At 53.9% G+C, this 17522-nt stretch overlaps 1 pseudogene across 1 annotated transcript; it reads left to right on the top strand.

Moving 5' to 3' along the window:
- Positions 1-2631: 2631 nt before the first annotated feature.
- Positions 2632-5068, top strand: LOC146423838 (serine/threonine-protein kinase pim-1-like; annotated as a pseudogene). The gene is made up of 6 exons (XR_014847277.1): positions 2632-2864; positions 2972-3137; positions 3246-3296; positions 3505-3871; positions 4481-4657; positions 4911-5068. The product of XR_014847277.1 is annotated as a serine/threonine-protein kinase pim-1-like (transcript).
- Positions 5069-17522: the final 12454 nt, after the last annotated feature.

Raw genomic sequence — 17522 nt, 5'->3', positions numbered from 1 at the left:
CCCACACCGCAATCCACATCTCACCCTTCTCGGGCCCATCCCATCCCATCCCGGCAGCTGCCACTGGGATCACCCGAAAACCAGCGTGCTGGGAACTCCCCAATGTCCCCCCAAGGGGTATTTGCAACTCACATTTGGAGTCCTGCAAGATCCAAACATCCGCCTCCTCCCCTTGTCCTGCAAAAAAAAAAGAAACCAACCCAAAACAAAAAAACCCTCCCTGGATCAACCAAAGATATTTGGGGCTCGGCGCTGGAGTCCTACAAGGTCCAAAAATCCCCCCAATCTCCCAGAAAGAACCCCAGGCACCACCCAAAATATTTGGCTCAGCTCCCCCTGCCCGCTCACCTGCGGGATGCCCCGGGGGGGGCGATGCTCCCGGGCCGAGGGTTGCGGACACAGAGAACAACAGACGCACGTGGTGATTCCTTCCCGTGCTTCTAGTGCTGCTCCTTCTCTATCCCTCCTCTTCCTCCCGTTTCCCCTCTTCCATCCCTCCTCCCCACCCGCTCTTCATCCTCCTTCTCTGTCCCCCCTCCTCCTCTCCTGCCCGTTTATTCTCCTGCTCTTCTTCCTCCTGTTCTTTGGGACTCCCCTCCTGGCTTTGTCTGCCATCACCCTTGGTCCATCCCGTGCTCAGCAGAGCATCCTGTGCTCTGTCAGCAGTCGCTGCTCCTTCGGGAAGGATTTGGGATTTATGCCAGGCACAGACACTGAACCTCACCCCAAACTGCCCCGGTGCCATTGCTGTCCCCTGGGCACTGGGCAGCTGCTGTCCCAGGGGAAGCAGGGACACAAACGGAGCCAAGTGCAGCCCAGCTGCCCGCGCTGATCCAGACGAGCCCCAGGGACAAGGTCCTGCAGAGCCACACGGAGCTCTCGGCTCCTGGCTGGCAACGGCTTGTGTTGTGGCTGCCCCAGCGGCCAGAGCGAGTCCTGGAGCTCCCCCAGCTCCTGCAGCAGGACCCAGGTTCCACCTGCTCTGCCAGGCCCTGGCCAGGGGCCAGCAGATTCACTGGCTCCATGCAAAGGGGGAAGACAAGAAGAATGCATTGGATGCAGCCCCCAAGGACCTCGAGCAAATTGTTCAGGAACATCCAGACCTTGAGCTGGTGTTTGTAAAGCTGCAGCTGGCAGAGTTCTGTGGTGCAGGAGACCCAGCATGGGAAGAGGAGACCTACAAGGAGCTGCAGGAGGAACACCCTGAGCCTCAAATGCTGCTGTGCTCTAAATTTCTGCTGGAGAAAGTTCCCTCTCCGGGAAGATATCCCGGGATGAGGCAAAAGCCAAGTTTGTGGCTGGTGACATGTTTCCCGTGCAGAGAGAGCAGAGGAGCTGAAAGTGGAGGCTGGGAGCCTGGGAGGAGGGAGGGGTGAGCAAGGTGGTTTTTTAGGGTTTGTTTTAGATCTCCTTCTCATACTGTGATTTGCTTGGAATTCAATTCCCTTAATTTCCCTAACTTCTGTCAGCTGTGCCCATGACAGTGACCAGTGAGTGACTTCTCCCTGCCGTTATCCCAGCCCACGAGCCTTTCCTCCAGAGTTCTGTGTCCTGCAACTGTGAGGACAGTGACAGAGTGGCTTTGGTGGCACCTGGCACCCGGCCAGGGCCAGCGCAGCCCAATAATCCCTGCAATTCATTCCCTCCAGGAAAGGTTCGTGAAAAGAGCAAACAGGACTGTGGAGAAGATTCCTGGAAAACTGAAACAGCTTTCAAGAAGTGAAATGAAAATGTAAAGAAACAATCCACGATGTTTTCCTCTATTTATTTCTATGCTCCCCTTTTCCATGTTGCACTACTTCTCCATGCCATTAATTGCAAATGGATCTCACCTCGAAGATCTATGGCTTAGCAAGTTTTAGACTCCCTGAAATACCATGAGTTACACACAGTTTGTATTCCCTCGTTCTGTTTGGAAAGCAATGCAGGAGACATAAGTGCAGTGCTTGGGTTGGGAATGAATTCTAGAGACAGGGAATGTGCCCCGGTAGTGTTTGACCCTCAGCAGGGACAATGCACAACAGCAGCCATGGGGATTGCTGTGCCACTGTGCAGCAGTCAAGGCTCTGGATGTGGGCTGAACACGGCAAAGTTCCCGTGTTTGGACAGACTCAGGGGCTGCCCCCGGGGGTGCGCGGGGCTCGGCCGTGGGGCGCGCGGGGGCGAGCGGGGAACGGACAAACGGCCACTCGGACAAACGGCCACTCGGACAAACGGCCACTCGGACAAACGGCCCCGGAGCTTCAGTTGCAGCGGCGACATCGGCGACAGCGGCGACAGCGGCGACAGCGGCAGCAGCAGCGACAGCAGAAGCGAAAGAAGAGATTCTACGACCCTCTCCCTCCCTTTCTCCCGCTTGTCCTCTCCCTCTCCCCCTGTCCCGCAGCCTCTCCCGTTGTCCCTTTCCCTGCGTCCCCTCCTTTCCCGGTGCCCCTCTCCCCCTGCCACCTCGGGCCATGCCCCAGGCTCGCCCCCAGCCCCGGCCGGGGCTGCCCCCTCCCCGCGCCTGGGCGTCCCGCCGCGCTCTCGCCTCCGCCCGGCTCTCGCCATCGTGGCTGTGGCGCTGCTGGGCGGGCATCAGTGGCTGGGTCTGGGGCAGCATCGCCACCCTTTGGCTCCGCCTGTCCCGAGCCTGGCCCCGGCCCCGACGCAGGGTCCAGTCTCGACCCCGACCGCGGCCCCGGCCTCGACCCTGGCCCCAGCTTCGGCCCCAACCCCGACCCCAGCCCCAGCCCCGGCCTCGACCCTGGCCCCAGCTCCGACCCCGACCCCAGCTCCGGCCCCGACCCCAGCTCCGGCCCCGTTACCGGCTCCTCCCGGGGCCCGCGGAGGACACACGCGGCTCGGCCGCTCCCGCCGCCTCCGTTGCTCCTTCCCCGGCCCGAGCTCCGCCGCTCGGCAGTCCGGCCGCCGGCCCCGAGCCGCCCGTGCCCCGTTCAGAGGGGGATGCCCGGCCCGGAGCGGTGCACAGGCGGTCGGGGGCCGTGTCTGGCCCCGGGCCGAGCGCTGACGGCCGCGTGTCGCCTGCAGGGAAGGCGCAGGAGGCCCTGCAGGAGCGGTACCGGCTGGGCGAGCTGCTGGGGAAAGGAGGATTCGGCCGTGTGTACGCGGGGACGCGGCTGGCGGACGGAGCCCCGGTGAGTGGCGGGGCTGGCGGCGGGCGGAGGAGGAGGAGGAGGGCAGAGGAGGGTGGGGCTCAGCAGGGCGGGCGGCGAGCTGAGCCCGCTGCTCTCTGTTTCTCGCAGGTTGCCATCAAATGTGTGTCCCGGAACCGCATCCATTATTGGGGCGAGTTGGTGAGTGAGCGGGGCCAGCGGCAGAGCCCGGGCCGTGCCGGGAGGGGATAAGCCGGGGCCCGGCAGGGTGGGAGCCGCCAGGACGCCTCGAGGGAGTTAGAGCGGGTGTGGGGTGAGCGGGGGACGCAGAGCATCCCGGGCTGGCTGAGGGGTCCCAGAGCCCTGGCATGGCCTCAGCCCTACTGATGACATCGTGGTCCTCCCGCAGCCCAATGGCACCCGTGCGCCCCTGGAGATCGTGCTGCTGGACAAGGTGTCCACTGGGTTCCACGGTGTCGTCCAGCTCCTGGAATGGTTCGAGCTCCCCACCAGCTTCTTGTTGGTGATGGAGCGTCCGGAGCACTGTCAGGACCTGCGTGATTTCATCCTGGCTCGCGGGTTCCTGCCGGAGGAGGAGGCTCGGGGGCTGTTCTGCCAGGTGCTGGAGGCAGTGCGGCACTGCACCAGCTGCGGGGTCCTCCATCGAGACATCAAACCTCGCAACATCATCGTTGACCTGTGCACTGAACAGCTGAAACTGATCGACTTTGGCGTTGGCACCTTCCTCCAGGACACAGTCTACACGAAATTTGCAGGTGAGCCATCCCAGGGGTTGCTCCTGGGCACCTCATGGCCCAGCCTGGGTGTAGCACCAGGGATTCCCCCATTCACTGCAGGTCATAGGATTGCTTCTTCAGCCAAGTTGCTTTTGGGTGGGAGGACCAGCTCCCAGCCCTGCCGAAAGCCTTCAGCATCCATTCTGCCCTGGGCTGGGGCTGGGGCAGGGGCAGCCAGCCTGACAAAAACCCCCATGGGGTAGCAGTGAGGGGGGTCAGACCCTGTGCCCTGGCTGGTTTGGTGTGCAGGCGAGGAAGGACTTAGACTGCTCCACTCCCCTTGTTTGCCTTGGCTTAGTAATGTTTTATGGGGGCAATACAGGCAGGGAAGAGAGTGGTTTTTCCCCACCACTGGATGGGTTTTTCATTTGCATGTCATGATTGGGCATTCTCAGGGCTTCTGCTGCCCTCTTCCAGCCCCAGTGGCTTCTTTTCCAGCCCCAAGTTTGTACACAAGTCACAGGTGCTGGCGAGAGGGCAGCAGGTCACCCCGTGTGCCACTGGTGCAGCCCCTGCATGCCCAGGGATGCTGGGGTGAGGCTCTGGGAGCAGCAGCATCCTCTGATGAACTCCATCTATATTCCATAGGAACCCTGTCCTACAGCCCACCAGAATGGACCCAGCTCAGATGCTACACCGGCGAGGCAGCAACAGTCTGGTCCCTGGGTATCCTGCTGTACCAGATGGTCTGCGGGAAGCACCCATTCAGGAGGGGCCGGGAGATCATCTGGGGGCAGATCTTTTTCCCACGACAGCTCTCTCAAGGTAATCCTATTCTCTGTGGCATAGGGGGAATGCCAGTGTTGGGAGAGAGCAGCAGGCTCATGAGCATCCTGCTCTGGCAGCTGCTGAGGAGGTGGCACATGTCCTGCTCTCCTGCTCTCCTCCAAAACAGATAATCCCTGGGGAAGTTTAGGCTGAGCTCTGAGCACACCCAGCATGGCCTGGGCACGGGAACGGGGAGGAAAAAGTAGGAGCCTTCTCCAACTGACTGGCAGTTTCTGGTTTCTCTCCTCAGAGTGCCAAGATGTTATAAAGAGATGTTTGTCCATGCAACCCTTGGACAGGCCATCGTTGGAAGACCTCTTCAGCGATCCGTGGATGCAGGGTGTTCATCTGCCCTAGAAGATGGGAGAAATCCACATGCACAGTTTGATCCAGGGGCCTGGCAGGTAACAGTTCCACACATTTCTTGGTAATTAGAAGCAAAGCAAACCAGATGTTTTTTGACCAGCTTGTAGCTCTGAGCAGGGATCATCAGAAGGGAACTCACAGCTCTTGTGCTGGAGCTGAGCGGGAGATGTGCTCTGGCAAGCACTGGTGGCCACCATCCACCCTGGTTTTGCTTGTCTGGTTCATTGTTGTCTGGGGCCCTGGGCAGAACACTGACAGCCTGCTCTGACCTCCAGGGAAGGAGAAGGAGCCCCTGGAGAAGCTGGACCAGATGGGCTGCAGCTGGAGACATCAAAGACAACTTCAAGGATTAGCACCTCTTCCTCAACCTGGCCATCTGCAGCTGAAGGTGATTGACTTCGATTCTGGCGCCTTCTGCAAAGACACACTCCAGACCTAATGTGCAGGTGAGTCCCCAACCAGGGGATGCTCTGGGCATTGCACAGCCTGGCTGGGCACCAAAGTTTCCCCTCTTTGCTGGGGTGGATGCAAAGAATTCTTCAGTTGTCTGCCAAGCTGCTCTTTGGCTCTGGGCATCTGCTGAGGAGGTGGATCTGCCATGGCTGGCTGGAGGCTGGGCACATGTCCTGCCCTCCTGCTCTCCTCCCAGAGGCAGCAATGATGGGGAGGTTTGGGCACAGCTCTGAGCTCAGCCAGCATGGCCTGGGCACTGCGGGCAGTTGGGACAAGGGGGACAGGAGCTTTCAGCTGATGGGCAGTTTCTGGTTTCTCTCCTTCCAGCCGAGCTCTGCGGATGCTGAGGCTGCTCTGGGCTCTGCCAGGGCTCTGCTGGGGCTAAGCCCTGGGCACGGCTGGGTCTGCTCTGCCCTCCCATTGCTCTGACAGCTCTGCATCAGACGAGCCTGTTCTGAGCACAGCGACAGAGCTTTCTGCTTGTGCAGGTGAGTGAGACTCTCCTGCAGGCCCAGAGATTGCAGTGAGGGATACACATCCAATTGGCCAGAACCCAAACACTCCACAGTCCCAGCAGAACGCCTGTATCTCCACAGGATGTTTTGTCTGTCCCACCCTTCAATCCTTTTGGGTTGGAATTATGCAATTGCATTTCTTCCTCCTCTAGAATGCCACGAGTGAGTCAAACCTTGCGAGTGGGCTGTGTTCCTAAGGCAGTGCAGTCTGGAGTTGGTGAATGAAGAATTGCTCTTCTCCACTTCCAAACCAGAGCAAAAAGCTGTAAGTGGGACTTTGCATATTTATGAAACCACTGACAATTTCAGAGGGAATGTACAGCTCATTCACAGGGTGAAAAGGAAGGGCATCTTCTTAATGAGATTGGGTTCAGCAGAATTTAGATTCCTAGTCCAGCTTGGAAATGGCAGGGCAAAAAGCAATTTCTTATTGCTTCAACCAGAATTTAAAATAACGTAATATTAGAAACAAACCCCAAAATCTATTAAAAAAGGCTGCTGAGGGTCAGGAAGATAGATCCATGCTATCAGCACATTGACAAAGTAAATAACTGAGTTCTCTTTTACAAAAGATCAGTTACCTCTTAATCCAAAGTTACAGAAGATTTTACCTACACACCTGAGTATTGTTTTTATCTTTCATGTTTCATCTATATTTTTTTCTTTTCTTTACCCTCTTTTTTTCTTAAACCAGAGAACATGTCCTAAAAAAGAAATGCCCTTTGCTCCTGGCTCTCATGTGAAGCAGCTCCCTTCCCTCTGGCCCCTGGGGCTTGGGGCACTGTCAGCACCTGCTGCTTCAGCCACTGCTTCTGCTGGCATTGAGAGCAACAAGCAGATTGTGGCTGATCCCGAGGGAGCAGCAGCAGGGCCTGGAGCTGATTCCTGAGTCTGGGGCAGGGCTGGACAAATGACCCCACAGCAGCAGCAGCAGCAGCAGCAGCAGCAGGAAATGGAGGTGACTTTGAGCACAGCCCCTGCCACTCTTGCCTCCTGTTTGCAGTGGTGTCACAGCAGCCTGAGGCACCTGAGAGCCCTCAGTGCCAGCAGGGACTTGAGATGGCAGGCCCTGGGCTCCTGGAGGTTGTGCAAGGAACAGAGCTGGGCACTCCCTGTCCATATGGAGCTTGCAGATGGAAAAGGCTGCTGTGCCCAGGCAGCTCCAAGGGCAGAGAAATGAGGCTCTTGAGCACTTGATCTGGGCCAGTTCCACAGTCCTGGGCAGCAGCCAGCGAGCAGAGGGGGAACAGAGGCACAGCAAGAGGGACAAAAGCAGTCAAGTGCAGAGACTGGAGAGAGCCACACCTGGCAGAAGGAACAGCTGCTTCCTTGCACTCTTGAAGAAAGCTCTTGGCTGTTTCAGAGCACTGAAAGGTGTGAATGGCAGAGAGGAGGCAACACCAAACAATGCTCCTGTTTTCACACCCTCCCCTCTCAGTGTCCAGAAGGAATTGGATGAACTGTATTCTTCTCTCTGAGTCATCTCCTTCAGCATGAGCAGCTTAGCACCAGGAGCTAAAGGAGCTGAAGCCTTAGGCCTCAAGAGCTGACCAAGAGGGAACTTTCTGAGCAAACTAATGCTGCTAACGTGGACCAAGCTAAATCCAGCTGATAGAATACTGGAATTATAGAATCCTTTCTGTTGGAAAAGACCTCTGAGCTCATCAAGCCCAGCCGTTCACCCAGCACTGTCAGCCCAGCACTAAACCACATCCCTGAAGTGCCAAGGCCTGAACAAGAGGCCTGACTGAGGCCTGAACAACAGGCCCTGAGCCAAAGGTGACCTCTCCATCAACCTTCCAACCAAAGGTTATCTTTGTATCCACTCATCAACAAAATATGCATGATCATTAGTATTGTGATAGATGTATCCACTCATTAGTGAATCATGTATTGACTTTTCTGTATTTAGAAGCTAAACAAGGCCATGAAATCCAACATCTGGCCTGGTTTGGGGCTGTATGGTCAAAGTCAAATCTCTTGGTTCCTCCTTGAGCCCTGGCCAGGCTTTGGGAGAAACCAAACAGCAGAATGAATCCAGCTGTTCCTGCACTGGAAGTGCTGTCAGTTTGTTTGTTCAGCACTCTCCAAGCTGAGCCCTCTCCCAGCGAGGTTGGAGCCTCACCTGTGGCTGGACACAGCTGCAGGAATTCCCAGTGTCCAGAGTGGCTCTGCAGCCCTTGGCTGTGACAGCTTCCCCAGCTGATGTGTGGGGCTGGGTGATGGTAAAGTCTGAGGGTAACTGGTGATGGATCTTTCTAAATCATTACACGCAATCTTTGGTAGGAATGATTGGGTGCATTGCTGAGCTTCTCCTGTTGTGATTCTTTGCTGCTCTGAACTGTAGGAAATTGCAATGATTCCTTCATTTAGTGTTTGTGTCTTTGGTGCTGGCCCTGCCCACTGGCAAAACAAAATTGGCATAGTCTGTCCAGATCACAACAAATTTTTACTTTTTATATGTAAATGTAAGGAATCAGTCCTGTCTGAAATTTCTGGATGGGAAGACCTTCCCTATGGTTTGCTGGCTCTGGAGTGGGCTGAGGTCAGAGCACTGTGTGAGCAATGGGGAAGTTGGTTAAAAGCAGCTGAACCAGTGGATGTCTTAAAATGCGTCCAAAAATTGCGTTCTGAAAAAGGGAAAGATCTTGTGTGTTTGGGAAGACATACATGGATTTTGTTAACAGGATATTGTAAAAAGCACCAACGAAAGGAACCATTGGTGGGATGCTCCCACATGGAGTGACAGAAGGAGTTTTTAATCTTGAGCTCAGATTCATCTGCGCAAGTGAAATAATAATAACATAATAACTCTATGCATATATATTATAATAAAAACTTCATATATAATGAAAAAAATTCTTATATAAATATAAGTATAAATATAAATATCACAACATAATTTTATATATATATATATAAAATGGTGACATTTGTTAACTTTGGCTGCTCAGGAATGTAACTCTAAATACCTTACAGAATATGATTGGCCAGGACCTGAATGTCAGTGGTAAACATTGTGAGATTGTTTACAATAAATACAGGAGGAAGGGATGAAGTTGGCAATTTTTATAGGGTTTGGTGATACTGTGATGTGGAATGCTTTGTCTGTTACTGTAAAAATAAAGCGATTAAGGCTGCTGGGTTTTTCATATACCAGACTGTCCACAAGCTGCAGGACTGGTTGAACAGATGAAGGGGTTGTTAAAAGAGCAGTTGAAAAAATGAGGAGATGGGAATGTGTCCTGATGGAGAACCCCTTACAGGTCCACTCCAGCAGCTGCAGGGCTGGACCTTTATTGATTCGATTTAATGAGGATAAATCAGAAGCAAATGAGAGTTATCAATACCAAAACAGGAATTCAGATTCCTCCAGGACACTTTGGTTTGATAACTGCTCACTGGAGCTTGGCCTTGAAAAGTGTTCATGTCATGGGAGGAGGAATTGATGCAGATTATCAAGGAGAAATTGAATTCTGTTAAACAATAGGGAACAAAATTGAATTATTCAACCCCATGACAGGGTAGTATGATTATTGACATTGTGGTTTTAAAGACATTTGGGAAAAAAAAAAAAATCCACCTCAAATCACTACTGCTTGTGGAAATAAAGGGTTTGGATCCAGCAGTCCTAATAATGGAGCCAAGGTGTGGGTCCAGAGGCAAAATGGCCCTTGTGAGCCAGCTGAAGGAACAGCTCTGGGGAAATTAAATTAAAACACTGTTTGAATCCTGAAACCTGGGCAGGAACAATGGGAATATGTCCCTGCAGCCAAGCGTTCCATGGGAGAACAAGTAGATGTTATAGGATGTTGTTTTACAGATCCTGCCAGACCAAATCTCCCTGTTTGCCCCAACGTTCCCTTTGGAAAATGCTCTGATCCACAGGGCTCCATGTGAAGGCTGATGTGACCCTGAGTGCCTTCCACAGGAATTCCAGCCAGGAGCCTGGAGCACCTCAAGGACTGGGACCTGGCAGCTCTCCAGCCGAAGGGGAAAGGACCCCACCAAGCCTTGTTACCCACAGACACCGCAGTGAAGCTGAACAGCAAAGGACCTTGGGGCATTATTGTGGAATTAAAAAGGAGCCAGCTCCATGGACAATGGAATTATTGTTCCTAACCTGAATGAGACTGAGGAAAAAGTCACTTGTCACTAAAGAACTACTTATGCCTATAAGATGTATCTTGATAGTCAACCAGAATCTTTGTTTGCCAGAAACACCTCTGGAGTTTCACCAAGGGATTAGTCATAAGAATTCCTATGAAAATGTAAAGATCAAGGTAGCTAAAATACTCAGTGTAACTTATTGCTGGATTTGTTCTCAATCAGTGTTGGGAGGAATGGGATTCCCTTGCAGGGCCCATCCTGTGGGGTGGCAGAACTCTCTCAATGGGCTCTGACTCGTAACGGAGTCAGTGAAGGGACAGTTAGAGAAAACTATACTGTGGAACAAAAGAATACAGTGATCAGTTTTACAGGATTCAGCAAGATTTCCCTTCAGGAGAAACCTACCCTGTTATAGTTAGAGGCCAAAATATGAAAGGATTTATATGGTTTAGCATTACTGAAAAAGTCAATAGAGCTTGGGGTGCTGGAGCTGCTCAGGGTCAGTGTTACACCACTCTCAGCTGCAGTGCCACCCTTTTGGGTACTTTGGCAACAACCACAGGGAAGAGCTGGGGCCAAGAGAAGATTTTCCACCCAAAGAGTGCCTTTGATTTCAGAAAGCCAAAGATTCTGGTTCACCCTGTGCCCTTTGTGTGCTGCCTCATCCTATGAAGTTTACATTAAGGAGCTAAATTGATTATTAGAAGAAGTAGCAAATGATGCTATTAAAATACCGAATAGCACATCCTATGAGCTCCAACAAACACCAATGGGAGCTCTACAGAACCACATGGCCTTGGATTATCTGCCTTCTGTCCAGGGAGGAATCTCTGCTATTCTAGGACAGGAATGTGGCACTTGTATCAGTGATGGGTTTGGAGTCCAACAGTCAGGAATGACCTCAATAGAAAGAGCAGTAGAAGAGTGGCAGAAAGAAGAAAATTCTCCCTGGTGGGATTGGCTTCATGGCTGCCAAATTGGAGGCTGCTGTGAAATGCATTTGTGGCAGTGACTGTAATCATTGCAGTGTGTGCACTTGGTGTGTTATGATTCCATGTTAGAGTTGTTGTGACAGTTTTTCCTGGAAAATAGAGAATTCAGATTTGTCTAAAAAGAGAGAGAGTCTCAAGAAAAAAGGAAGACTTGATAGATAACATAGAGAATAGCAACTAATGAGGCATGTTTTTTAAAAGGATTGCCAATTATAGCTCTGAGTAATGAACCTAAAGAGAATTTAATTGGAGAGCGAGGGGCTATGCCTTTATGCCTAATACCTAAATCTAAAGTTATATTATTGAAAGAATTGTTATGAAGGTTATAGTTTATCTGTGGGTCAAAGGCCTTTTTGAACTACCAAGGCCTGAAGAACAGGCCCTGAGCCAAAGGTGATCTCTCCATGAACCTTACAACCAAAGTTTATATTTGTATCTGCTAATTAACAAAATAATATTACCAAAATGATCTTTTTAGCTGTTCATTGTGAAACCTCATTTTACCTTTCAGTATTTAGAAACCAGACAAGGCCAAATCTGGCTTTCTTTGGGGGTGTATGGTCAAAGTCAGCTCCCTTGGTTCCTCCTTGAGCCCTGGCCAGGCTTTGGGAGAAACCAAACAGCAGAATGAATCCAGATGTTCCTGCACTGGAAGTGCTGTCAGTTTGTTTGTTCAGCACTCTCCAAGCTGGGCCCTCTCACAGTGAGGTTGGAGCCTCACCTGTGGCTGGACACAGCTGCAGGAATTCCCAGTGTCCAGAGTGGCTCTGCAGCCCTTGGCTGTGACAGCTTCCCCAGCTGATGTGTGGGGCTGGGTGATGCTAAAGTGTGAGGGTAACTGGTGATGGATCTTTCTAAATCAGTATAGGCAATCTTTGGTAGTGATGATTAGGTGCCTTGCTGAGCTTCTCCTTTTGTAATTCTTCGCAAATGATTTTGTACATTGCTGAACTTATCCTTTTGTCATTCTTTGCACTTTTGCATTATATAAATTACACTGTTCCTTCAGTTGGTGTCTGTGTCTTTGGTGCTGACCCTGACCACCAGCAAAACAGGATATCCTCCTACCTAAGTGTTCCCTGGGAAGACAAAAACCATCACTCCAAATGTCCCCCCTTCCTCCTTTCCCCCCCACTTTATACACTGAGCGTGATGTCCTGTGGTCTGGGATATCCCCAGGGTCAGTTGGGGTCACCTGTCCCCCTGTGTCCCCTCCCAACCTCCCCCACACCCCCAGCCCCTCCCCAGCGTGGCCAGACGAGGGGCAGGAAAGGCCTTGGCTCTGTGCAAGCTCAGTGAGAACAAAACCATCTGTGTGTGATCAACCCTGTGCTCAGCACAGCCCCAAAGCACAGCCCCAAGGAAGCCCTGGGAAGGAAATTCCCTCTGCCCCACCCAAAGCAGCACCCCATGGCCATCCAGCATCACCACGGCTCCACAGGCTCCTTTCTGACCGTGACAATCCCCATCCCAGCAGGGCAAAGGTTGTTTGCCATGGACCCAACCTCAGCAAAGTGTCTCCTGCAGGTTGTCCTGGCCTTGGAGAGTAGGAAGGGGGCTCTGTGCTGGTTGCCATGGCAACCTCTGGACCAATGATGCCCTATGGTGGTTGCCATGGCACCCGAGCCCAGCAGTGTCTCAGTGCAAGTGTCCCTGGCATCAGTCCCTCCAAGGGGTTTCCATGGCAACTGCCATGACAGGTGACCCAGGTGTGGTGTCCCAGCGATGGTTGCCATGGAAACAGTCCCCAGCACTGACCCTTTCTGTCAGGCTGACCTGGCCTTTGGCCCTGGCACTGGGCTTTGCTGCTGGTTCCGCGGCGCCTGCCCAGCCAGCGCGGCACAGGGCAGGTGGCCATGGCACAAACCCCAGCCATGGATCCCCTGTGCCTCTGGGCAGTGACACCAGCCCTGAGCAATGGGCTGCTGCCGTGGGCTCAGTGAAGTGGCCATGGCAACAGCCCCTTGCAGTGGCCCAGTGCAGGTTGGCATGAGAATCCAGCATCACAGCTGGCCCAGGGCAGGGCTGCAGTGCCCTTCCCAGCAGCCTGTCTGCACACAAGCACTTCCAGGGCTCTCTGCATTTCCCTTCCCCTCACTCTCGGCTCACTCACACACCTCTCAACAATCCCCTTGGTGCTTTGAGCTGCAAGGAGTTCAAAGCTTGTCTGCCCTTCAGCAGTTGGTCTAATTCTGCCTTCACTGAACACTGGATTAGGGTTTATTGCAGAACTTCCTGTGTGTCTAAAACATTCCTTGCATGGTTCTGCCTTGGGGAAGGGGAACCTCCTTGGTGGCAGCTTGGGCTTGGCACACACTTAAGGAGGGTGTCTGGTTTCAGTGGGGAAACTCAGGAGCTTCAAGAAATAAAAGAAGAAACCCCTCTTTGCCTGAGTGCAGCCAGTTGTGCAAGCAAAGCAGGTTCCAGGTGAATGAGGAGAGACAGGATGAGGTTGGGCTTTGAGGACCAGGGTTGTCCACACCCACGCCAAGGCACAGCTTCTCTGACCAAGCCAGACCTCCATAGGGGAGACCCTGGATCAATGTCAGTCACAGAATGCTGCAATCACCTCTTCTCTAAAGGGACAAATACACCCTTTAAAATAGGAATGCCGATTTATTAGAAGCTCTTTGAAATATTTCTCCATAATGATAAAATAACTTCCTAATGAACAGCATAAGACCAGAGGGAAATCAAGGCAGAGCCATGGTTTGTTAGGAGTCTGGATCAGCCCAAGGCTTTGTGTGCCAAGGCAGAGCCAGGCAGGACGCAGAGCTGTCAGCAAAGGAAGGGCCAGCGAGGTGGGGCAGCCGGGGGATGACGACAGCCTGCAGGGACAGAGGCACAGGGCATGGGCAGCGTAGGACAGCCTGGGCTGGAGAGGGCAGAGGGATGTGCAGGAGCTGCAAGGCCCTGACAGAGCCAACTTGTGCAGCACTTTGGCCATGGCTGCTGTCCCTGGCCCTGAGGCCAGCAGGACACAAGTGACCCTTGCAGCCCTGGGGCCTCATGGCCTCCTTGTCCCTGCCCAGCAGCCTGGCAGGGGCCACCCCATGGTCCTGCCCTTGGCATTGCACATCCCCACATGCCAGTGCCCCGGCAAGAGCCCTGAGCACTGAGGGAGGGACAGGATCTGCCTTGCCAGGGGCTGGGGCTCAGGGCTTGGCCCTTTGGATTCATGAAACATATCCAGGTTTGCTCAGCATCAGAGACACCTTTGCCTTGCTTGTCCCCACCTGCCATCACTGCCTGCAGTGTTCTGCTCTCACTGGAACCTGGGGACACTTTCTCAGTTGTGTCTGTTAGAGGAACCCATTTAAACTACAAGGAACTTCAGTGTTTCCATCTCACTTTGACTTCTTGAGAAGTTTTTTGAACACACCCTGAGGGACTGAGTCTGATGCAAACAGCACCAAAGCCCCACAAGGGTCATTCCAGTCCCTGTGCTGTTGCTGTGCTGCTGAGCTGGGCTGGGCTCCTGGCACAGAGGAGCTCCTGGCAAGCGGCAGCGCTGCAGAGAGACAGCTCTGCCCAGGAGCAGCTCCTGTGCACAGCCCAGCAGGGCTGGGGCACTGCCAGGCCATCTCAGGGACACCAGCAGGGCACACCCAGAGCTCACAGGTGCTCTGCATTGGCAGGGGCTGTGCCATGGCCCAGAGGGGCTGTGTCATAGCCATGGGCACCTCTGGGGCTGTGTCAGGGAGCCACAGAGCAGCTGTGATGTCAGAAAGGAGCTGTGTGACACCACAGAGTGGGGTGTGTGAGGTCACAGATTGGGCTATGACACCACAGAGCTGGTTGTGAGAGGTCATGGAGCAGCTACATCATCATGGAGGGGGTGGTGTGACATCACAGAGTTCACTGTGACATCACAGTGTGGCTGTATGACCTCAGAGCAGAATGTGTGATTACAGAGTGGTCTGTGTAACATCACTGAGAGGCTGTCTGACATCACAGAGTGGGCAGTGTGACATCACTGACTGGCTTGTGACACCACAGAGCAGGGTGTGATATCCCAGAGAAGGTTGTGATATGTGACATCATAGAGTGGGCTATGGCATCACTGGTTAGTTGTGTGACATCAAAGAGCAGACTGTGACATCAGGGTGGGGCTGTATGACATCATACAGCAGGCTGTGAGCTCACAGAGTGGAATGTGTGACACCACAGGGTGGTGATGTGACATCACAGAGGGGGTTGCAACATCATGGAATGGCTATGTGACATCATAGAGCAGGCTGTGACATCATGGAAAGGCCAGTGACATCACAGGGCAGCTTTATGTGAACATATTGAAGGCAGTGTGACATCACAGGGTGGGCTGTGACATCACAGGGTGACTTTATGACATCACAGGGTGGCTGTGTGAGGTTCCTGGGGAGGTCACTCTGCCTCAGCCCCCCTCACAGTTCCCCCAGACAACTCCAACGCTGCTCGTGCACAGCAGGGTCCCCTGTCCTTTCAGGTCCCCCCTGCCCCCCAGTGCCACAGCCTCCCCCAGAGGATGTTCCACCAGATCGACCCCCAGAGCCTGACATGACATTCTGAAAACTTTCTTCTGTCACTCCATGTAGGAGCATTCCAACTACAGTTGTTAATTCCGTTGCTGCTGTTTCCAGTATGCTGCTAACAGAATTCATCCTCATCTTCCATAGCCCACAAGTTCTTTTCCTATTTCAAAACACAATTTTTGGATACACTTTAATACATCCAGCGGTTCAGCTGCTTTTAACCAACTTCCCCATTGCTCACACAGTGCTCTGACCTCAGCCCACTCCAGAGCCAGCAAACCATAGGGAAGGTCTTCCCATCCCAGAATTTCACACAGGACTGATTCCTTACATTTACATATAAAAAGTGACATTTTGTGGTGATCCAGCCAGATATGCCAATTTTGTTTGCAACTCCCTGCCCAGGCTCCCCAGCAAGGCCCACTTTGGATCTGCAGCCCCCAGTTTTCCCTGTTTCCCTCTCCTTTTGCCCGAGCCAGGTTCCCCCTGTCCCCAGCGCTGGGCTGGGAGCAGCCGAGAGCCCCGCGCTGCCCATGCCGAGCTGTCCCGGCTGCATCCCCGCTCCTCCCGCGGCCTGCGAGCGACTCGGCAACGGCGGAGGAGGAGCAGGGAGGAGGAGGAGCGGGAGGAGGGATTGGGGGAAGGAGGAGAAGGAGGTGGGATTAGGGCGGAGAAGGAGGAGGAGAGACAGAGCGGGAGGAGCGGGAGGAAGAGAAGGGACAGGAGGGACAAAGGAGGATCGGGAAGGAGCCACGCGGTGTGGGATTCCCTGAATTCGCAGCCCCCCTGGACCATCGCCGCCTCATCCCGCAGGTGAGCGGGGAGGGAGAGCTCGCCCCAAATATCTGTAGGGATCCCTGGGTTTGGGGTTTTTTGGGGGGATGTTTGGAGTTTTCGGGACTCCAAAGCCGAGCCGCAGATGCCCCTCGGGGGGACATCGGGGGTTCCCCGGGAGGTGTTTTTGGGGGTCCCGGTGGCGGTGCGGGCAGAGCCCCGATGGGGGGCGGGGGGATGCTGGTTTCCCCGCGGTGGGGGTTGGGCTCTGCCCGGGGCCACCAAGCTCTGCCCGGGGCCACCAAGCTCTGCCCGGGGCCACGTGGTGACCGCGCCGGACCGGGGCGGGATTGGGGACACACCGGTTTTGGGGACCTCCGGGAGCCGCGGCTTCTCTTCAGAACCCCAGGGAGAGGAGACCCCCAGAAGTTCGGAGCGGGGAGTCTGCGAGGGGGAGTGCCTGGGATTGCTGGGACCCCCGGTGGGGGAATCTGGGGGCTGGAGGGGCGGGATGGCCAGGAAAGGGATTCAGAACTCCCGGGTTCTGCAAGTGGCTTCTCCCAGAATGAGCCCAGTAACTCCCAGTATGATCCTGGTCACTTCCCCTCCGTCCCTGCAGGATCCCTGTTGCTCCCAGTATGAACCCAGTCACTCCCAGTCGTTCCCCTATTATGATGCTATTTGCCCCCAGCACTGTCCCAGTTGCTCCCAGTTCCTCCCTCTTTTTCCCAGTGTGTCCTCATTTCTCCCAGTTGTCCCTAGCATAGTCACAGTCACTCCCAGGATGAGTCCAGTATGATGCCAGTCTCTCCCAGCAGGACCCCAGTCACTCCCACTTGCCCCCAGTTACCTCCAGCATGGTCCCAGTTCCCCCCAGCACAATCCCAGTTACTACCAGTATGGTCCCAATCACCACCTGCATGGTCTCAGGCACTCCCAGTATATCCCAGTTGCCCTGAACATTCTCATAGTCATTCCCAGGCACTCCCAGTTACCTCAGCATGGTTCAGTTGCCCCCAGGATTATCCCAGTCACTGCCAGTAGATCCCAGTTGTCACCAGCATGCACCCTGTCATTCCCAGTTGCTCCCAGTGTATCTCCAGTTGGCTCCCAGCATGGGCCTAGTAGCTCCCAGTAAGCC

The sequence above is a fragment of the Lichenostomus cassidix genome, unplaced genomic scaffold (genome assembly GCF_008360975.1).
Source record: "Lichenostomus cassidix isolate B80296 unplaced genomic scaffold, HeHo_3.0 HiC_scaffold_36, whole genome shotgun sequence".
NCBI classification, from domain to species: Eukaryota; Metazoa; Chordata; class Aves; order Passeriformes; family Meliphagidae; genus Lichenostomus; species Lichenostomus cassidix.
Note: the sequence above shows the minus strand (reverse complement) of the source record. Positions and strands in the feature narration are given on the sequence as shown.